The sequence below is a fragment of the Littorina saxatilis genome, linkage group LG8, assembly GCF_037325665.1.
Source record: "Littorina saxatilis isolate snail1 linkage group LG8, US_GU_Lsax_2.0, whole genome shotgun sequence".
Classification (NCBI taxonomy): Eukaryota; Metazoa; Mollusca; class Gastropoda; order Littorinimorpha; family Littorinidae; genus Littorina; species Littorina saxatilis.
In genome coordinates, this window is record NC_090252.1 from 47,310,376 (window position 1) to 47,333,853 (window position 23,478).

At 39.8% G+C, this 23,478-nt stretch overlaps 1 protein-coding gene and 1 long non-coding RNA gene across 4 annotated transcripts in view; one reads left to right on the forward strand and one right to left on the reverse strand.

Annotated features, from left to right (window-relative positions):
* Positions 1 to 23,478, forward strand: part of LOC138973714 (uncharacterized) — a 343,943-nt gene that overhangs the window by 252,939 nt on the left and 67,526 nt on the right. The gene's annotated exons all lie outside the window — the stretch shown is intronic.
* Positions 17,216 to 22,143, reverse strand: LOC138973711 (uncharacterized). Of its 3 annotated transcripts, XR_011458114.1 has the most exons (6): positions 21,560 to 22,125; positions 21,083 to 21,178; positions 20,500 to 20,573; positions 20,053 to 20,213; positions 19,450 to 19,515; positions 17,216 to 17,398 (listed from the first exon to the last, which is right to left on the reverse strand). It is a non-coding gene; the product is annotated as an uncharacterized lncRNA (long non-coding RNA). The 3 variants fall into 3 exon arrangements; XR_011458113.1 differs by having other exon boundaries at positions 20,500 to 21,178; positions 21,560 to 22,143; XR_011458115.1 differs by lacking the exon at positions 21,083 to 21,178 and having other exon boundaries at positions 21,560 to 22,115.

Consider the following 23,478-nt stretch of genomic DNA (forward strand, 5'->3'; position numbering starts at 1 on the left):
ATGTTCAAAATGACATTCTTTCCGTCCCCTATAGGCGACGAAATAGGTCAAATTTTGTGCATTTTTTAGAGCAAAATTCTTCGATGCCGGAGCCAGTACTGCACCCAGTGCTGTTGTAGTGCAAGTGCACTAGAAAGGCACTGCACCCAGTGCCGCCTCTTAGGTAACCATCCACACTTTAGGTGTGTGTGTGTGCGTGTGTGCCGTGTGTGTGTGTGCATGTGTTTGTATGTGTTTGTATGTGTGTCTTTGTGTGTGTATGTGTGTGTGTGTTAGTTTGTGTGTGGGTGTGGGTGTGTGTGTGTGTGTATGTGTGTGAACAGAATAAGAAGATTTGCTCCCGCTTTAAGCATGAAAAGCATAAAACTGGTATAACACGTGGGACGCCCCTCTCTGCTGTGGTTAACAAAATAACGCAAACCAGTGCCACGCCCATGATCGAGGGGGGGGGGGGGGGAGTAGAGAGTGGATGTGTGTCAGTGCCTGCCTGTGTGTGTGTGCGGGCGTTCCTGAGCGGCGTGTGAAATTGTGCGTCTGTTTGTTCATTAGTTTGTTTGCGCGCGCGCGTTGTGTTTAATGTGTGTGTGTGTGTGTTAGTGTGTGTGTTAGTGTGTGTGTATGTATGTGTGTGTGCGTGTGTGTGTGTTTTGTGTGTGTGTGTATGTGCATGCATATGTGTGCTTGTGTGTGTGGATGTGTTTGTGCGTGTGTTATTTGTGTGTGTGTGTGTGTGTGTGTGTGTGTGAAAAGAAAAAGGAGTGTTGTTCTCCCCCCCCCACACACACACACACGGACGTTTGCTCCCGCTTGTTCGTTAAATACAGGGAAAGATGAATGACATCTTGCTCACTGTCCCTTTATGAGCCATATGAGTCCCTTCTCCTCCCCATCCCACACCCCCCCCCTGCCCCACACCCCCGCTTGCAATCCCAAACCATCCCTCCCCCTGCCCCACACCCCCTCCCCCTGCCCCACACCCCCGCTTGTAATCCCAAACCATCCCTACCCACACGATATTGTACATTTTTACTCATTTATCTCATTGATAATATCTAGTCACCGCTTGAAATGCACAGGCCTTTGTTTGGGAATAACGTCCGTTGGAACAGAAAACAACCTAGTTCTCTCTCTCGCCTTTTTCTCAAGATTTCTTTTCGTTCAAAATAACCGAACAGTATATAATTGAGTATCCCTGCTACCACAATGAAAGATACCCTGGCCATCATAACTCCGCTATTTGCCCCTTCAAAAACATGTTTTGCCTTTTAGCAGACAACATAATGCTGGAACCTAAAATAGAATTGAAAACACCACCCAAACACCCTTCAGTCAAGAAAAAACGATTAGTGAATGCATTCGTTGGGCCCCGACGTGAAAAACACCAAACTTCGCCTTCGCAGACGTTGTTTCAACACGCTTCCCGGACCGCTGCGCGGAAAAAGTGGCATCACTCTAGTGTTGGTTTTGAACTTTGTACGCGTCCGGCGCAAACAGTTTATAGCGGCATCTTTACAAAGACTTAGGAGCATCTGAGATGGTACCCGACAAAAAACAACAACACTGTAAATCTATTTATTTTGTTCTTCTTCAAAAGCTATTTGCAAAATGAACAATCTATACGTCCATAACACATACTTTAATTAAAGTGAACTCGACTTAATCGCAAAGAGCAATTTATATCTTCTGTTTTGGCGACGACGACAAATTGCTCCATTTTCAAGTGGGAACGGCTCGCAAAGGCCCCGTCCTGGCTGTGTGAGAAGACAAAAAAGAAGGTCACCGTCACTTGTCGTGCTGAGTTGTTGGGCGTTTTCCCCGCAACGTCTATAATCTCAAAAAGAGGGGCAAACCCGTTGCTTTTGACAACATCAGTAGGAATTCATGTATGCATCTGCCAAAACAAAAAGTCAACGTAGATTATTCAGCAGTTATCGAGGGTTTGAAACTTCGGAAATAGCAAGAAAACGCCCTCTTTGGGGGCAAATGCCGCTCAGCAGCATTATTTTTGTGCGCAGCCGAACCGCCACGCCGCACGTCGCGGCCGTGCCGCCGTCGCGTCGCCCATATTGAAACACGCGTTCTTTGTTTCTACTGTTGCCATCTGTTTTGCCGCCAAGGTCGCGTTGCTTCTGCGCCGCCGTCGCGTCACTATATAGAAACACAGTTTAAACCACCACTGAAAGTGTGAACGTATCCATCGGGGCAATTGATAATCTGAGAAATGAAGCAATGAATAAAAAATAAATAAACACATGAGCACATCTGTGGCCCTTTGACAGTACACATGCACAGTAACCTAGGTTGTTGCCATCACTCAGGCATGGCGTCCACAAACACTCAAACAGAAACACACACAGACACACAAACCGACATCTGTATAGTACAGTCATTGTACTTTCTACGATATCGGCCTTATTTGGGAGTCCCTATGTTGTTTGCCCTTCAACATTGGTTGGAACAAGGTTTTATTCAGTAAGACATGGTACAGTAGTAAAACAAGAAATAATAGGAACACGAACTCAAGCGAACGCTTATAGTACGTGCCCTATACACGAATGGTGGATAATACAAATGTGATGTCGGACAGAGAAAATTCTAATATATGCTATGTCATTATCTGGGTCAAAAACAGGGTCAAAATAAACCAAACAAAGAGTAAGACAGAACTAAAGCAGGGGAAAGACGGGGGGGGGGGGGGGGGGGGGGGGGGAAGGAGAAAGAACGATAGACATGTGGAGTGTGTAAAAGCCTGACAGTGTCTGTGACCAGAAACTGATGGTTTACGGGAAGCTAACTGTACCTTTAAGCTCAGATATACTAGGCAACCCAGATAACAAGTTGTATCGATGTACAAGATGTGTGGCGATAGATATGCCCCTAACAGTGACGAACATGAAGCACATTTTGGAGGTTAATGTGTTACCTCGTAGGGTAAGTATTAACGATTATGAATGATGTGCCAAAATATGGGGCTTTGTGGTTTTTTGACTCACATGCGAAGCAAAAGTGAGTCTATTTAACGTTGGATATTTCTTGGACACTATTCAGTCTATCAGTACCAAATTTGGCAAGATGGTGTATGATGACAAGGCCCCAAAAAACATACATAGCATCTTCACCTTGCTTCAAGGTCAAGGTCGCAGGGGCCATAAATGTTGTCTAAAAAACAGCTATTTTTCACATTTTTCCCATTTTCTCTGAAGTTTTTTAGATTGAATACCTCACCTATATATGATATATAGGGCAAAGTAAGCCCCATCTTTTGATACCAGTTTGGTTTACCTTGCTTCAAGGTCAAGGTCACAGGAGCTCTTCAAAGTTGGATTGTATACATATTTTGAAGTGACCTTGACCCTGAACTATGGAAGATAACTGTTTCAAACTTAAAAATTATGTGGGGCACATGTTATGCTTTCATCATGAGACACATTTGGTCACATATGATCAAGGTCAAGGTCACTTTGACCCTTATGAAATGTGACCAAAATAAGGTAGTGAACCACTAAAAGTGACCATATCTCATGGTAGAAAGAGCCAATAAGCACCATTGTACTTCCTATGTCTTGAATTAACAGCTTTGTGTTGCATGACCTTGGATGACCTTGACCTTGGGTCACATGTATTTTGGTAGGAAAAATGTGTAAAATATTGTTTTTCTCAGTTTTATTGTAAAATTATTCTGAAAGAAAGATCAAGGTCTGTTCAGCATGTGAGTCGTGTGGGCTTTGCCCTTCTTGTTTATTTTGACGTCAGAATAGTAAATTAGTCTATGTTGAGTTTGAGCATGAACTGTTAGCGTCCAAATGTTTGGGACAGTAGGATCAAGTGGGTAGGTTTGTTTTACGTCACCACCCAACAAAGACGGCTTTTGCGTGAGCTGAAACAAGCATCCAATTGTGGGACAGTGAGATCAATTAATGTTGTTTGTACTCTTACTCTTATCAAGGTTTCTATTTTTCTTCCGAATGTAAATGCTTCATTAAGTGATCAACAAGTGTGATGATATATTCTTCACACATGAGAGATGACTTTGAAAACAACAATAACATACATTTGAGTCAGCTTTTGTAATCACGGGCCTCCAGTCAACCTGTGGTTATGCTATAGTTAGACGCAACTACACAAAAATGACGATTTGAAATACAACCTTCGTATTTGATTTAAATATGTGCTAAGCTAGGTATTAGGCCAGTTACAAAAACATTACAAACAATGCTATTACACTAAAACAGCATATGTTCAAAAGAACCAAAGTACTCCCTTACATGCACTGCGGAATGTCAGTCCAAGGTACTCCTGTACAGGTGAACAATATGATCATCATGCCCGAGTTACCTATTACAGAATGCCAAACCAACATGTATTATGTTTACGTGCAGTTTATGTGGATTTATATAGGGCATATTGCTTAGAAGGTCTAGAAGGACTCCGTAATAACTGCATCTGAAGACTCATAAAGACAGACCTTCAACCTCAACAAGGCTGTCTACCAACTCGACAAAGAGCCCCTGAAAGAGATATTGCACCTGCAAAAAAGACATGTTGAACACTTTCCAGACGATGAGCGGTGTGGATAAGATGGACTATGAAGACACATCTCAATCAGAGAAAACATTTCTCGGTGGTCATAGTACTTATATCTGCAATGATGTCAGAACCCAGCAGTCATACAACTTGTTCAGAAAAAAACAGACAGCTAAGAGCCAACCATTAGATTGCCTTGCTGATAAACAGCCAGCGATTAGAATGTCCTTTGAACACAAACATCTTCCACTTGTCGCCCAAGATTAAGAGAACACTCCCTGCCTATGACACGAGGGCGCCACCAGATACTGACCATATTACACTTAGACTTGAAAAACAACTAAGACGCGGCTACTGTGAGAAAATAGTGTGCAGCAGATGCGAGGAATGCAATGACAAAAATTGACAAAATGGGTCCATGCAACTTCTTTTTTCTAGGACAAATTCTAATCAATCTTGTATTCAGAACATTTAGTTGTGATTATACATGTTGCGCTATGTTTGTGTTTTGCCATTTCTACTGATACACATGTCGATCGCATAATTAAGCGGTCAAAACCGGGAGATTGTTGCGTCAAAAAGCGCGGTATTTCGCTAATGACCCGGTACATTGCTTTGAAACGTTCAGAATATTAGGCATAGTACGAGGTTTTCTTCGGGTACAGTTCCGGAACATTATCAGTCATTTGTTCCGGTATGCATCGTTCTAGAACAGTGTTAGCAATACGTTCAATCAATATGAGGCTTATATCGCGCGTATTCCGTGGGTACAGTTCTAAGCGCAGGGATTTTTTTTCTATTTTTTATGCAATTTATATCGCGCACATATTCAAGGCGCAGGGATTTATTTATGCCGTGTGAGATGGACTTTCTTTTACACAGTACATCACGCATTCACATCGGCCAGCAGATCGCAGCCATTTCGGCGCATATCCTACTTTTCACGGCCTATTATTCCAAGTCACACGGGTATTTTGGTGGACATTTTTATCTATGCCTATACAATTTTGCCAGAAAAGACCCTTTTGTCAATCGTGGGATCTTTAACGTGCACACCCCAATGTAGTGTACACGAAGGGACCTCGGTTTTTCGTCTCATCCGAAAGACTAGCACTTGAACCCACCACCTAGGTTAGGAAAGGGGGGAGAAAATTGCTAACGCCCTGACCCAGGGTCGAACTCGCAACCTCTCGCTTCCGAGCGCAAGTGCGTTACCACTCGGCCACCCAGTTCACAGTATTTAAAGCAAATCGTGAGCAACTGGAGCTCATTTTCATTCATCATAAGATATGAGAATGCAATGTTTGTAAGCAATACACATAACTATTTCTTGGTTTGAGACACAACTACAACAATCAAACGCAGAACACAAAACTGCTACAGGTTGTTTGGAGTGATAATGTCAAACAAGAAAAAATGTCTCTCATTTATGGCAATCCGAATGGTGCAAATGTCCCTTCTAGCTCTTGATGTCTAAATAACGCATTATTTAGCTAAATAACGTTTAACTATATCATGCATTATTTAGCTAAATAATGCATTGTTTAACTTAAACAATGCATTATTTACAGATACAGAAAAAAGAGAGCACAAAGCACTAAACAATGCATTGTTTAGCATAAATAATAGATTGTGTCTGTAAATAACCCATTATTTATAAATAATTACGCGTTTTCTCTAAACAATATATTATATGTAAATAAAGTGTTATTTAGATAAATAAAATATTATTTAAATAAATAAAATATTATTTAGATAAATAAAATATTATTTGGATAAATAAAATATTGTATGTAAATAAAATATTATTTAGATAAATAAAATATTATTTAGATAAATAAAATATTATTTAGATAAATAATTTATTATTTACTGTTTTTGCCTTGAAATAGTATTATTACGCTAAATAATGCTTTATATAGCTATATAATAGGTTTCCGCTATATAATTCATGATTTGGTAAATAATACATTATATACCGTAAATAAAATATTATTTACCGTAAACAATATTCATTGTTTAGCGCAGTGCATCGAAGCCGATATTTCTCTTGTTGTTTTTTACCACGTGTTTCCGTGGATCCACGAGAGCTCTGTTGATTCTCAAACTGACCAATCAGACAACTAGCATCTGTACACTAATTAAGCAATTATAGTCCCATTGTTGAGTGTGACGAAAACTCGTGGTGACGATTTTAAAACATGTTGGGTCACGCATGGTCCAATCTTACATGGTCCAATCTTACATGGTCCAACCTTACATGGTCCAACCTTACATGGTCCAATCTTACATGGTCCAACCTTACATGGTCCAACCTTACATGGTCCAATCTTACATGGTCCAATCTTGCATGGTCCAATCTTACATGGACCAACCTTGCATGGTCCAACCTTGCATGGTCCAATCTTACATGGTCCAATCTTACATGGTCCAACCTTACATGGTCCAACCTTACATGGTCCAACCTTACATGGTCCAATCTTACATGGTCCAACCTTACATGGTCCAATCTTACATGGTCCAATCTTACATGGTCCAATCTTACATGGTCCAATCTTACATGGTCCAATCTTACATGGTCCAACCTTACATGGTCCAATCTTGCATGGTCCAACCTTACATGGTCCAACCTTACATGGTCCAATCTTACATGGTCCATATATATTATTGGACCATGTAAGATTGGACCATGTAAGGTTGGACCATGTAAGGTTGGACCATGTAAGATTGGACCATGTAAGGTTGGACCATGTAAGGTTGGACCATGTAAGGTTGGACCATGTAAGGTTGGACCATGTAAGATTGGACCATGTAAGAGTGGACCATGCAAGGTTGGACCATGTAAGATTGGACCATGTAAGGTTGGACCATGTAAGATTGGACCATGTAAGGTTGGACCATGTAAGGTTGGACCATGTAAGGTTGGACCATGTAAGATTGGACCATGTAAGATTGGACCATGCAAGGTTGGACCATGCAAGGTTGGTCCATGTAAGATTGGACCATGCAAGATTGGACCATGTAAGATTGGACCATGTAAGGTTGGACCATGTAAGGTTGGACCATGTAAGATTGGACCATGTAAGGTTGGACCATGCAAGATTGGACCATGTAAGATTGGACCATGTAAGGTTGGACCATGTAAGGTTGGACCATGTAAGATTGGACCATGTAAGGTTGGACCATGTAAGGTTGGACCATGTAAGGTTGGACCATGTAAGATTGGACCATGTAAGATTGGACCATGCAAGGTTGGACTATGTAAGATTGGACCATGCAAGATTGGACCATGTAAGATTGGACCATGTAAGTTTGGACCATGTAAGGTTGGACCATGTAAGATTGGACCATGTAAGATTGGACCATGTAAGGTTGGACCATGTAAGGTTGGACCATGTAAGATTGGACCATGTAAGGTTGGACCATGTAAGGTTGGACCATGTAAGGTTGGACCATGTAAGATTGGACCATGTAAGATTGGACCATGCAAGATTGGACCATGTAAGATTGGACCATGTAAGGTTGGACCATGTAAGGTTGGACCATGTAAGATTGGACCATGTAAGGTTGGACCATGTAAGGTTGGACCATGTAAGATTAGACCATGTAAGATTAGACCATGCGTGACCCAACATGTTTTAAAATCGTCACCACGAGTTTTCGTCACACTCAACAATGGGACTATAATTGCTTAATTAGTGTACAGATGCTAGTTGTCTGATTGGTCAGTTTGAGAATCAACAGAGCTCTCGTGGATCCACGGAAACACGTGGTAAAAAACAACAAGAGAAATATCGGCTTCGATGCACTGCGCTAAACAATGAATATTGTTTACGGTAAATAATATTTTATTTACGGTATATAATGTATTATTTACCAAATCATGAATTATATAGCGGAAACCTATTATATAGCTATATAAAGCATTATTTAGCGTAATAATACTATTTCAAGGCAAAAACAGTAAATAATAAATTATTTATCTAAATAATATTTTATTTATCTAAATAATATTTTATTTATCTAAATAATATTTTATTTACATACAATATTTTATTTATCCAAATAATATTTTATTTATCTAAATAATATTTTATTTATTTAAATAATATTTTATTTATCTAAATAACACTTTATTTACATATAATATATTGTTTAGAGAAAACGCGTAATTATTTATAAATAATGGGTTATTTACAGACACAATCTATTATTTATGCTAAACAATGCATTGTTTAGTGCTTTGTGCTCTTTTTTTTCTGTATCTGTAAATAATGCATTGTTTAAGTTAAACAATGCATTATTTAGCTAAATAATGCATGATATAGTTAAATAAAGCATTGTTTGTAGAGGTTACATGCCGAGTCTCAGTGTTTATTAAAAATAATGGTCGAAGTTGGCGGATCATGAAAAATGCGAGCTTCAGCGAGCTTTTTCATGACCGCGAACTGAGACCATTATTTTTAATAATCACTGAGACGAGGTGTGTAACCTCTTTATTCCTCCTTTCTTCAGTTATTCAAAGAAAACAGGAGTTTTTGTGCAAAAGTTTGATCGAATCCGAATCACTCAACCAGTCAACCTGCGCAGGCGATCGATTAATGCGCGGTTGTATAGTTCCGTGCAAATCATTCCATTCTTGTCAGTTTCCCTGTTTTAGACTAAAATCAAGTACACAGATATGCTGTTATTCTGCTGTGGCGGTAAAGGCAGATATTGTGTGTTCTGTTTATGTTTTAGTATCGTTTCGGATAATGTTCTTTCGTCAAATGGGACTAGCAGACAACTTTTGCACCCGTATTCCAACGTTAATTACTGTATGAAGTTCAGTTTTCTGGGGAAAATAGTGTATGAAACCGCTTTATGTTGTTTAAATTGATGAGATGTGTGCATTTGGTTGCGTGTGATCTGTTTATAAAATGAAATATTGTTGAAAACTGACCGTCGGATTGCAGTCAGTGTTGTCGAAGAAACTGCGTTAAAAGAAGGGGAACTACTCTTGTCGGCAAGAGTATGAGTTACTTGCCTTGGGAATCTGCTTGTGATGAACGGTGTGTGCACGGCAGATCTAGATTCAGAAAACAACCTAACTCATGGATTGTATATGGAGATTCATGTGTTCAGGCCTGTAGTTGTTAATTTAAATGCGGTATGTTTGTATTGTTTGCTCCAGAGATGTATATTTCGTACGTATAGAGCGTTCGGAACTTTTCAGTCGCAAAAGTAGTACCAAAACAGAACAGCTTCTCAACCCATTGCACCATCGAGGATTCAGGCTGTTGCTGGCTCGTTATTTGTTTGGTTGCTGGGTCATTATCGAAAAATAACTAGCTCTACAAGTTTACAGAGGTAAAGAAGCAGAGGGGGGAATAAAGCTAAATAACGCGTTATTTAGCTAAATAATGCGTTATTTAGACATCAAGAGCTAGAAGGGACATTTGCACCATTCGGATTGCCATACTCATTGCCCCCCAAAAGCTGTAAAGTTAAGGTTGGGGGTTGTTATTATGTGACCACACACCAGGAGTACCCTACAATAACCGTTTAAAATAATTCTTGCTGGACGATGTGCAGTTCAGATAATACATGTACCTGACGAAAACACAGACAACAGGTGGGGGTGGGAGCGAGGAACACGCTCATTCAGCCACTGCCTGTCTATCTGTCTGTATGTCCTAAAGTCTGCCTGTATGTTAATCCCTCTATCTGTCTGTCTGTCTATATTTGTGTCTGTCCCTGTCTGTCTCTGTCTCTCTGTGTCTGTGTCTGTATCTCTCTCATTCACCTGACATGTACACACCACAGTTCTGCTCATCACTGTTATCATAACAGTTTTCATACCCATCACAGCGGTACCACACATATATACAGTGGTTGTTCCCGCACTTCCACTGGTTAGTTATGCACTCTGGGGAGAAGAGCTCTAAAGTGTAACAGCATGCATGTGGACAAAAATGAAACACACACGACACACACACACACACACACACACACACACACACACACACACACACACATACACACAGACAGAGAAACACACACATACACGCACACACATACTCACACACACACACACACACACACACACACACGCACACACACACACTCATACACACACACACACACACAAAGAAACAAAGACACGTACACACACATACACACGCACGAACACACACACACACACACACATACATACATACATACATACATACACACACACACACACACACACACACACACACACACATACACATTGCATCCACACATTTACGTACACTGAGACAGGCAGGAGCTCAAACATGAAAAAGTGCACATGCATACACAATCACATCCATAAGCACACACCACATCTGGGACGGTGAGCTGAACTGTTGCACAAAAAGGAGTTTACCTTTAAAGATGACGGTTTATTCTTGGAAAGACAGTAAAGAGTCAATCTTGGACATATTAACGACATTAGCATCACACTCAATTAATCTAGTTCTATACACTAGTAAGTGTTTTGGTTTTTGGAGTGTGAATAATCAATATACTGAATTTGTTTTTGAACTATTTGTCTCTGACTTCGGAGCAGGGAACGTGCACCACATTAGCTAGTCTACAGAGTGTACCTGGAGTTGCATGGATTTGGTTTACCAGAATCAGGAATGATTTACTGCACTGAAAACAATAGCTTTAACAGCAGAATCAGGACCCTGGATTTAACCAAGAACAAATTACCAATTGTAATCAAAATATAATACTAATGATAGCTATAACCATCTATCATTGTTCAGACAGCACTTAGCATGAGGTAGAGGAGTCTAGAAGAGAGCAAGTTGTATAACTCTCTTGAATAATTTACTTACAAAAATGTAGTAAGACAATTGTAAAACATAATATTTGGTTCCATACCGGCAAGTCGCACAGTTGTTATAGCATCCATCAGTGGTTTGACATCTGATAGAAGTCCCCGACAAGTCCAGAGACCAATTGATAATGATGACAATTCTGTTTAGGAATGTGAAGAAATACAATTGCCGATGGTGATTCTGGTTCAAGAGTGATCGCGTATTGCAGATTTGGATTGTCTTCTGTAAAAGCTTTGCAGAAGTGATTGGCACTTTCAAAAAGGGCCTCCCCCGCGCCTCCACATTGGCATCTGCAAAGAAAACGTGAATACAGCTTACACCTTTCAATCACAAACATAAACATTACAATACTGCTATAAGCGTTAAGTGTCATCCCTTCACACTAACCCACCTACACATACACACGCACATTAGAAAACAAAGAGTGTCTCTGGGAGAACAGTATAACTGTGCGCATGTGTGTACATGTTAGTGTTGGCAGTCAATTAAAAGCAATACATATACAATGAGTATGTGAACGATGCAAAGGCTGGTGAATGATCAGCTATTGCACATGTACACGCCGTACATTCGGCTGTATCGAGAGCGCGCCGCCGCCACGTGCAATCAAAGCGTTGCCGCCAACATCCTCTGTCTCTTTGAAACCACGTACAGCTTAAATGTAGAGTAAGGTTTGTATCTAGTACATGTGTGGTTTTCAACGAGAAATATTCACGTAAACGAACATACGAACCGATTTGCTATCGATCTGTCCTCACTCAAGCATATTTTCTCACTTTAATCCCATCCTGCACGCCTCTCTATCGATAAATGGACTGACAAGCTAAACTATTATGTTCATTGGCGTGTCTTGTGTTGATATGTGAAATATCACCTTTCAAAGCGGTCTGTATTGTGCAAACATTCAAAAGAAATAAAGCAGTCAAAACTGTGTGATACCACATCGCCGCAACGTCTGGTTCGTAATAAAATTGTCTCCACGCGTTGGAAACAATACAGCATCAACACACCCAAGCCAACAATCGCGTGGCGTTACGGCGGCGCACGCTCGGTACAGCCTTGAATATACGGGGTGACGTATGAATTGAATGCATAAACTATATGGCCTGATGCATGCACAAGCTATGACCACAAGCTATGACCACACGCTATGACCACAAGCTATGACCACAATATATGACCACACCCAATGACCACAAGCTATGACCACAAGCTAGGACCACATCCAAGCGCGTTTTAGTTGAACGTGCATGTAGGTGTGTTAACCTTCATCGATTCACGCACTGGACTACACAGTCCGGATTATGTGGGTCGTGTACGACCCATACTTTAAAAAGAAGGTTTCAACGTAAAAAGTATGTGTCGTACACGACCCACGCCATTCGAATACGGGCAAAAACACCATAGTTACTGCCTCGTTGCAGAGTATGAGTCGTACACGACCAAGTAAGAATACACATCGTACACTTCTTCTTTAATTCAATATGGGTCGCCCACAACCCACATCATCCGGACTGACCAGTTCAAATTATGTTATTATTTATTTCTTTGTTGACAAAAATAATCCTTTAGAAAGTGGTCGATTGGAGGGTCCTAATATAAAGTGTTTGAGGATTACATGAAGTTTAAACCAAAGCCTCCCAATATTTTCAGAAATAGAGACACTTTTTTTAGGCTCTGGGTAGCCCACGACCCAGGAAGAACGGTGAAGGTTAAACTACAATAAACTGATAATTGGAGATAGCTTTCTACGCGAGAAAAAAAGATACCAGTGAATAACTGTCAGTATAATCATGTAAAATAACCCAATTTATGAAAGGCTTGCTGTGAGTGATGTCTCTTAGATGGAAACCAGTTCGATCTGGAATAGACTCCCAGCTGAATCATGGCTGTTAAGTTGTTTCAGTTGGATGAACGACTAGACTGAGTATTCACAACATGCAAACCCACGTACCATCTGACAGCAGTCAAATAAAAACAGTGTTTTGACCCAACACTGACAGACATTGAACAACTATAACCACCGAGCTTCACACACACACACACACACACACACACACACACACACACACACACACACACACACACACACACACACACTAAAACACTAAAATCAAGGTTCTAATTCAAAACAGTTATGGCAAAGTGCTTTACCGATACACTGACGATGGTGGTTTCTTGCTCCATCCAATCTGTTGCACGGGAAGCGGCATCGTCTCCATCAATCGACCTGTTTGGCATCGGACCAGTTCTCGCTAGACATCGGCGATACGTGCTCTTTGTTATGCTTCGAATGTCGCGAGAACTACGTTCTTCAGCCTTCGCAGCTCTCGCGAGAAAGCCGTACAGCATGCTTCACTTTGCTTGAAATACCGATAAAGATAAAGTGTGTTTTCCTTCTGGGCGGTGCAATTTGCAAATAAAACTTAATCTTTCTTTTAATCGTACTATTCGTAGCAGACAACACAATCTACGCAGTCGAGTCGTACTTGTTTTCAACCTTCTTCAACCCAAGCTTCGACATCTGATCAGAATTTACGCGCAAGTTGTCTCCTTGACACGTGTCGCATTGAAATCGGGAAACAACTGATGACAAACAGAAATGTCTATAAATACATCAAAGGGAGATCTCAGTCGTAGATCGTCGGTGTCGTTTTGGTCTCTTATGTATCAGAAAGACATCAATTGCATTCTGGGACGGCGGAGTTTGATATTCGCTATATGATTGGTCAACACTTCTGCCAGGCCGCGACCATGCCGGACAGCGTCCGACCTATGTCTGACTCGAACAATAACAGCCCACTGTAGACCTTTCATTTGTTTTTACGTGTAGATGTGTTAGAGCAAGTAGGTCTCATGCATCACTTGACATGATCTGCCGAAAATCCACAATAGGATCATATTTCATCCACATTTGGTAATAGCGCCATCACTACTCCAATAGCACCTTCGAGAAAGATCCAACTAAAGATTTCCATCCGGCTTGACGGATGTCGGAATCCAGCAAGTGTTAAAGTGTCGACCACTCCGTCCGTACAGAGAACGCACGCACGAACGAACGAACGAACGCACAGACATACAACTTTTACGAACCCCTAGGCATCATATACGTGAGCCGAAATGCCGCCAAATTACTCAAGAAAAAATGTACAAACACAGACAAATGTTAATGGTTAATATGAATTTGTTCAAGCATCTTTAAGGACATACCAAAAATAAAACAAGACTGTTTACGCTTTGAAAACATATGTATCATACATACATTACTCCAGCTTTAGGGGTTGCGGTGATGGTGTCTGTGTGTGTGCGTGTGTGTAAAACAACAATATTCAATTCAGTCGAACGGTTGATACGCACACACTACCAATACTAAACAATAATGTATTGATCTTTCGTGTTGACTTTGTTAAATCGTCTAATCCAACTAACCATAAACCACAAATCCAAAACGCTCCAAATATGGGACTTTTTCAAAAAATGCATAGATTTCAGACGGACAAAACGGAAATATTCAACATCAAAAATTTCAAAATTTTATCAGGCAAAGTTATTAAACATCCTTTCGTCTATCTTGTGCCAACATTTCCGAGCTTAATAACAACTGCAAATGTATCTAAAAATAAAAAAAATATCCACTACATTTATAAAAATGTCTGTGCAGTTACCATGAACAAGTTTTATTTTTCCTACATAATTGTTTTCCAAAAGGCAAGTTTTCATATAGCAAATGCTATGCAAACCCAGTGCTAAGGAATGGATACCAAAATGTATGATTATTAATGCAATTATTTAATCCAAATTAAAACAAAATTGTAATAGTGCAAAATTGTCATTATCAAATGCATGTAAATGAAGCAATGTCCAAACTGATCTGTTTGCTGCCAAAATATACATATTGTAATGGATGGCCCTATTAGTATTATCCAGGAACTTTAAGCTGAACATTAGTGGATCTAACTTTTGCACTGAGAAACATGTGATACAGATCTAAAAGTGTTCTTCATTGAGATAAGTGAAAGACTGAGAGACTTGTGGACAAATGTTATGATATTAACTGTGTTAGGATGTACTCACCAGAAAACCACTGCACAGTTCGTAGCAGGAAACTTTCGCTGACTAGTTTATGTAGTTTTTATTCGGAATCGTGTGCGTATCGATCGCATTCTTAAGAAACGAACACAATGGAACATAGTCTTCTCTTCGATGACGCCATTTTAGATGACGTGTTGTTCGAGATCTCATCGAAGAAGAACGACGAGAGAATGTTATGTTATGAAATGTGCATGTGAATATTACTGCATGCATTTTAGAATTAATTCATTATTGATAAGATAATGATTGAGTGAAAGGAAACAGAGATTTGGTTTAGTTAGATAAATTGTTTGTATGTTGTTAGAGGTTACCTAGGGAAACGTAAACAAACACTTTTTGGTCGCTTTGACTTGAGAAGGTGTTATACGAGATCTCATCGATGAGAGAATATTATGTTATGAAATGTGCATGTAAACATGGTTATGCATTTTAGAATTGATTCATTATTGATAGGATAATGATTGAGTGCAAGTAAAAAGGAGATTTAGTTCGGTAGGATAGGTTGTTTGAGCGTTGTTAGAAGTTACCTAGAGAAACGTAAACAAACATCCTCGATCGCCTTGACTCTAAGACGATCGAGAGTGTCGGTTCGTTACTAAAGGTACGAAACAAGAAGAAAGGAAGGAGAGACAAGGTGTGTTGTTTATGTTGTTAGGACATGTATTGGGGTAACGTAGACAGTCAGGGGAGATCGTTATAGACGATCGAAACGTTAGCGGTAGCTAGCGGTAACAGGTAAACAAACAAGAAAGGGAATAAATAGAGAAGGGAAAGCAGAAATCGGGGCTTAGCTTATGAAGTTTTCTAGTCGCTAGTTCCTAGCGGTTGTTCTAGTTGTTCCGGGCTTATGCGGGTTCCTGGTTGATGAAGTTCCTAGCAATTGTTCCAGCAATTTGGTTCTTTTGGCTGAGCGAGGGGGTTCTAGTATTCTTCTTCGAGACTGGACTAGGAAGGGATAGCAGTCTACAAGAAGAAAGTGGGGCTATCCGACAGGAGAAATCGGGGCAGAAATCGGGGCAGCTTCTTCGAGACTGGACTAGGAAGGATATAATATTGAGTTAGAGAACACTAGGTTCTAAGCTACACGAAGAGATAGCAGTCTACAGAAAAGAAGATAGTCCAGAACAAGGTCATCATGTGTCATGCCTATTTTTATATGTGAATGAACGATGCACTGATATATTGAAGTTCGATACGAATTTGTTCAGATGAATAAATCTGAACATTGAAACCTGGAACAATTTGTGTTTGCTTTATTCTTCATTAACATTCACACACACAACAATCAACAACCAGAGCCAAAACAGCTCGCGCGCCCATCCCGTTACAATGGTGTCAGAAGTGGGATTTGTGATTCTTTTGTGAAAGACACATTTCTTGGAAATAACCCTGCAGTGGATTCATGGATTAAAGTGTGTGTGTGAAAAAAAAAAAAAAATGGAAATAACCCTGCTGATTCACGGATTATTATCTTCATGTGCTGATTCACGGATTATTATCTTCATGTGCTGATTCACGGATTATTATCTTCATGTGCTGATTCACGGATTATTATCTTCATGTGATTATTCACGGATTAAAATCTTCATGTGATTGTGACAACGTACAACAAGAGAGAAAGAAGAGGAACCGAAGAAACTAGACAACGTACAACAAGAGAGAAAGAAGAGGAACCGAAGAAACTAGACAACGTACAACAAGAGAGAAAGAAGAGGAACTGAAGAAACTAGAAGAAGCATAGCCTGGAGGTGATTTTTATAAACTTTATTGACTTTTGATACATGTTTTATACAGAGCTGTAGCGGATATCGTGGAAGAAGAGGATTTTACAAGAAGGAGATGTCTTTTTACTTTTATACCAGATGAAGAATGACTTTTCTTCAAAAGTGACTTTTTACGGAGATTCTGCTTGGATTGGACTTGATTGATTTCTGCAAAAGAAGAAAAGAAAGTATTAACAATGATGAATCCTGAACAATTTTATGAACAGTATCTACGTGATGAAGAAACTGAGGGAACAGAATTTCCGATGGGAGGAAATAGTCATAATTCTACTGGAGGTGTTCAAGAACTAACAGTAACAGACAAGACATACAAAGGATCAAGTAGAAGAGGTCTACAAATGAAACCACAACTTTTCGATGGGAGTGATGACTTTGAGACATACTTAGATCAGTTTGAATGTATTGCTGATTTAGGTGGTTGGACACTGAGAGAAAGAACACTCACTCTTGGAGCCTGTTTGAAAGGACAAGCTAGAAGATTCTACGCTGGACTAGCACCTCATGAGAAAAGAGAATATGCCAGTCTTATATTTCAACTGCGACAGAGATTCGGCACAGCATCCAGACATGGGGTGTACTGGACCACACAGTTTGAAAACAGAAAAAGACTACCAAATGAAGGATTGGCAGACTTTTCTGATGAACTTCTTCTACTTGCACAAAGGGCATATCCAAATGTTGGGTCATCAACTCAACATCAACTTGCACTACAGCAATGGTATAAAAATATGAGTCCAGACATAAAATGGCGATGTTTGGAGAGAAACTGTCAAACCATTCGAGAAGCTGAAGAGGTGGCTGACATGTATGAAGCTATCATGGTACCACAGAAAAAGAAAATCTTCATGGTCAACGGAGAAGAATCAATGATGATAGATTCTTCACCGGAGACATCTACTCGAAATCGTCAACAACAAAAGGAAGACAGACGATGCTGGACATGTAATGGGACTACACATTTGTCCAGAGACTGCAGACAGAGAACACAGTTTTGCACATGTTGTAAACGCTCTGACCACAGTTTGAAAGACTGTAATTTGTACAGGAAGTGCAAAGAACAGGAACAATTTGAAACTCGACCAAACCACAACGGACGTTCTCAACAGAGAAGAGAGGGAAACGAGAACCGCCGATTTTAAAGGGTCGAGAATCGGTAAATCGACGAAGACCCAACATGAAGAAAGAAGAAACGATGAAACAGAAAAACAGGGAAGATAGTCAACGCTACGTGAAGAAAGAAGAAATTACGAAACAGGAAAACAGAGAGGATACTCAACCGAGTCAACGCTACATGAAGAAAGAAGAAATTACGAAACAAGAAAACAGGGAGGATACTCAACCGAGTCAACGCTACATGAAGAAAGAAGAAATTACGGAACAGGAAAACAAAGAGAAAGAAGATAAAACACAAGAAAATGTTCCAAGAAGAATTGGTGTATCGGGATCAAAAATTAGTGATACTGACAATGGAATGTATACTTCTGTATTGGTAGAGAACCAAGAAAAAGTCAACTTTCTAGTTGATTGTGGAAGCACTACAACTCTTCTTTCTACGTCAGTTTTTGATAAACTTAACAAAAACAGTATTTCACCTCTTCAAATGTCTACTCCATTAATTGCTGTGAATGGTCAAGCAATTAAACAAAGAGATCAGCAAACAATGAAAGAAGAACACTTTGTTGCATGTACTTTGACACAACGGAGAACCAAGAATGATGAACTAAGACCAACAGCAGTTCAATTCTCTTTCTCTGACATCCTCAGTTCCGAAGACAAGTCAACAGCAGTTCAATTCTCTTTCTCTGATATCCTCAGTTCTGCAAGCAAGCAAGTTAAGCAAGAAAACCCCAACATAGCTATGATTGTGGAAGATGAACAGAAACCGTCATGCAGTAAAACTCTAGACTCATCATCAAGTACAGAAAAACCTGATTTTGAAGTCAGATTTCATCCATTATCTTTGGACGGATGGAATGCAGAAGAACTTAGCCAAGCTCAACTTGAAGATCAAGATATTGAACCACTTCTATCTGCGAAGATGAAATCAAAGGAGCGACCAAAATGGGCAGAGCTCTCTACAAAACGTTCTCAGGCAAAAACACTTTGGGCTCAGTGGGACAGACTATGTATAGTAGATGGTATTCTCTGCAGAAAGCGTCTTGAGAATGATAAAGATACAGGACTACAAATGATCGTACCTGAGTCAAAGCAAGAAGATGTTATGAAGAATCATCACGACGTTCCCACCGCTGGTCATCTTGGATCTGAAAAGACAGGAGAGAGAATAAAACAGTCATATTATTGGCCAGCCATGGAGGATTGTATCAAACGCTACTGTGTACAATGTGATAAGTGTGCTGCTCGAAAATCTCATCAAAAACATGTTCCACTTGGACATTGTGGAGTTGGTGAACCTCTGGAACGGGTGAATCTAGACATATGTGGACCTTTTCCCAAAACAGTGATGGGAAACACACACATTTTGGTCATCACAGATCAATTCACACGATGGACAGAAGCAATACCAATTCCAAATCAAGAAGCAAAGACGGTAGCACAAGCCTTCATTACTCATTTCGCAAGCAGATTTGGGTATCCACTAACACTATACACTGATCAGGGCACAAACTTTGAATCAGTGTTATTCAAGGAAATGTGTAATCTAGTGGGGATAAACAAGACCAGATCTACAAGCATGCGGCCTCAAGCAAATGGAATTGTTGAACGATTCAACAGAACACTGGCTGCAATGTTAACAGCGTACTGCGAAAACAACCAGAAAAGCTGGGATATCTACTTACCTCTGCTGGCCTCAGCATACAGATCGTCGGTTCACTGCAGTACAGGTATAACTCCAAATCGAATGATGCTGGGACGTGAGGCGAGACTACCGATGTCACTGGTGTTTGGGCGACCCGGAGCTGAAGAAGAAGATGTTTCCCCAGATGTCTACACTGCAAACCTGGAACAGACATTTCAAAAAGTACATGAACATGCGCGGAAACATTTAAAGAAAAGTGCAGTGCATCAAGAGAGATACTACAACATGAAAACCAGAAAACGTGAACTGAGTGTAGGACAATTAGTCTGGTTGTTCAACCCTGTCAGGAAGATAGGTGTGTGTACTAAAATGACGTCAAAATGGAAAGGACCGTATATCATCACCAACAAGATTGATGATTTGACATACCTTATTAAAACTAGACCAAAGAAAGATTCAAAGGCGTATCACATTGACAGACTGTTACCTTATAAAGGAAAGAATGTGCCGACGTGGATGGAGAAGTGGAGACTGAACTGTTCGTAACTTCGCCTTGTTTTTCTGGAACATAACGATGACATTGTGCAAAAGATAGTCATTCATAAACAGTATTTTCATATACGTCTTTCGTAGGGACTGTGTTAGTTAGTATGATGGAGCGTAACTCAAGGTAAATTGAGGCTGGTTTCGAGACATATATATCCCTGTGTGACAATAATGTGAGGCACTAGGCCAAGATAATTATTCAAACTGGACAGGTGGAGTTCTCAAGGAGTCGAGTTATAGTTAGGCGATGTGAAATTGGTAAAGCACGAAGGTACTGTAGCACGCTTTTTCAATCCTAACAATGTTACTCGGTCTCGGTTAGTTTTAGAAGATAAGTAGGTAATACAAGATGTATTGTAGTATGGACGGTTGACAAATATGAAAACATTGACTATGAATAACTTAATTAGCGCAATACGATATTAATGTGTTACAGATGGAACCAGTACCGGTATATGAAACAATAAGTGATGTTTCAATCAATGAGGGAGGTCAGGGGAAGGAGAAAGAGAAAACAGACTTGCCTTCTGCAGCAAAACTATACCCAGTCACAGTGTATCTGCCCTATGACGAGGTTATGGCAATTGCACAAGTGCAGACAACCAACTCCTTCACATCGTCTGAAATCAAAAGAAAGAATGGAAAAACCACCATCAAATTAAAGTTCAAGAAAATCAAATAGGATAGGAGTGATTCACTCAAGTTTTAATTTCAAATTTCAATTTCTATGTTCTAGTTCTGGTACTGGTAGTTAAAGTTACAGGAGAATATGTTTTAAAATATATAGATTATGCGGAGCATAATATTAGAAAGCGGGGGTGCATGTAATGGATGGCCCTATTAGTATTATCCAGGAACTTTAAGCTGAACATTAGTGGATCTAACTTTTGCACTGAGAAACATGTGATACAGATCTAAAAGTGTTCTTCATTGAGATAAGTGAAAGACTGAGAGACTTGTGGACAAATGTTATGATATTAACTGTGTTAGGATGTACTCACCAGAAAACCACTGCACAGTTCGTAGCAGGAAACTTTCGCTGACTAGTTTATGTAGTTTTTATTCGGAATCGTGTGCGTATCGATCGCATTCTTAAGAAACGAACACAATGGAACATAGTCTTCTCTTCGATGACGCCATTTTAGATGACGTGTTGTTCGAGATCTCATCGAAGAAGAACGATGAGAGAATGTTATGTTATGAAATGTGCATGTGAATATTACTGCATGCATTTTAGAATTAATTCATTATTGATAAGATAATGATTGAGTGAAAGGAAACAGAGATTTGGTTTAGTTAGATAAATTGTTTGTATGTTGTTAGAGGTTACCTAGGGAAACGTAAACAAACACTTTTTGGTCGCTTTGACTTGAGAAGGTGTTATACGAGATCTCATCGATGAGAGAATATTATGTTATGAAATGTGCATGTAAACATGGTTATGCATTTTAGAATTGATTCATTATTGATAGGATAATGATTGAGTGCAAGTAAAAAGGAGATTTAGTTCGGTAGGATAGGTTGTTTGAGCGTTGTTAGAAGTTACCTAGAGAAACGTAAACAAACATCCTCGATCGCCTTGACTCTAAGACGATCGAGAGTGTCGGTTCGTTACTAAAGGTACGAAACAAGAAGAAAGGAAGGAGAGACAAGGTGTGTTGTTTATGTTGTTAGGACATGTATTGGGGTAACGTAGACAGTCAGGGGAGATCGTTATAGACGATCGAAACGTTAGCGGTAGCTAGCGGTAACAGGTAAACAAACAAGAAAGGGAATAAATAGAGAAGGGAAAGCAGAAATCGGGGCTTAGCTTATGAAGTTTTCTAGTCGCTAGTTCCTAGCGGTTGTTCTAGTTGTTCCGGGCTTATGCGGGTTCCTGGTTGATGAAGTTCCTAGCAATTGTTCCAGCAATTTGGTTCTTTTGGCTGAGCGAGGGGGTTCTAGTATTCTTCTTCGAGACTGGACTAGGAAGGGATAGCAGTCTACAAGAAGAAAGTGGGGCTATCCGACAGGAGAAATCGGGGCGGCTTCTTCGAGACTGGACTAGGAAGGGATAGCAGTCTACAAGAAGAAAGTGGGGCTATCCGACAGGAGAAATCGGGGCAGCTTCTTCGAGACTGGACTAGGAAGGATATAATATTGAGTTAGAGAACACTAGGTTCTAAGCTACACGAAGAGATAGCAGTCTACAGTAAAGAAGATAGTCCAGAACAAGGTCATCATGTGTCATGCCTATTTTTATATGTGAATGAACGATGCACTGATATATTGAAGTTCGATACGAATTTGTTCAGATGAATAAATCTGAACATTGAAACCTGGAACAATTCGTGTTTGCTTTATTCTTCATTAACATTCACACACACAACAATCAACAACCAGAGCCAAAACAGCTCGCGCGCCCATCCCGTTACAATATGATCATTTGAAAGTTGTTGAAACCTTTCAACTTATACCACAATTGACTGAATTTGATAAATTATTTTAAATATAGCTTTACTTTTATGCTTGGTAACAACAGGGACATTCGGTAACTGCACGGACCCTTTGTTTTCGCATCAACCCCATTCGAGCAAAAAACACAGACATACGTTTAAAATTATCATTTTATATGTCTTAACTATATTTGTTGCTGTTTTCAAAGCACTGCATATTGTTTTGTGGTCTTGACTTAACAGATTGTTTTTTAAATTGCATTTTCTTCAATCATAGGAAACTGCATGGACATCTGGTAACAGCACAGACATTTTCTAGTAAAAGACACTGTGTTACTAGAAAACAAAGGGTTATTTTTGTTATGGAAATGAATTTTATATATCAGTAAAATGTTTTCGATAATTGGCCTGGTATGTAAAACGATTTTTGACTAACATGCGAAGCAAAAGTGAGTCTATGTACTCACCCGAGTCGTCCGTCCGTC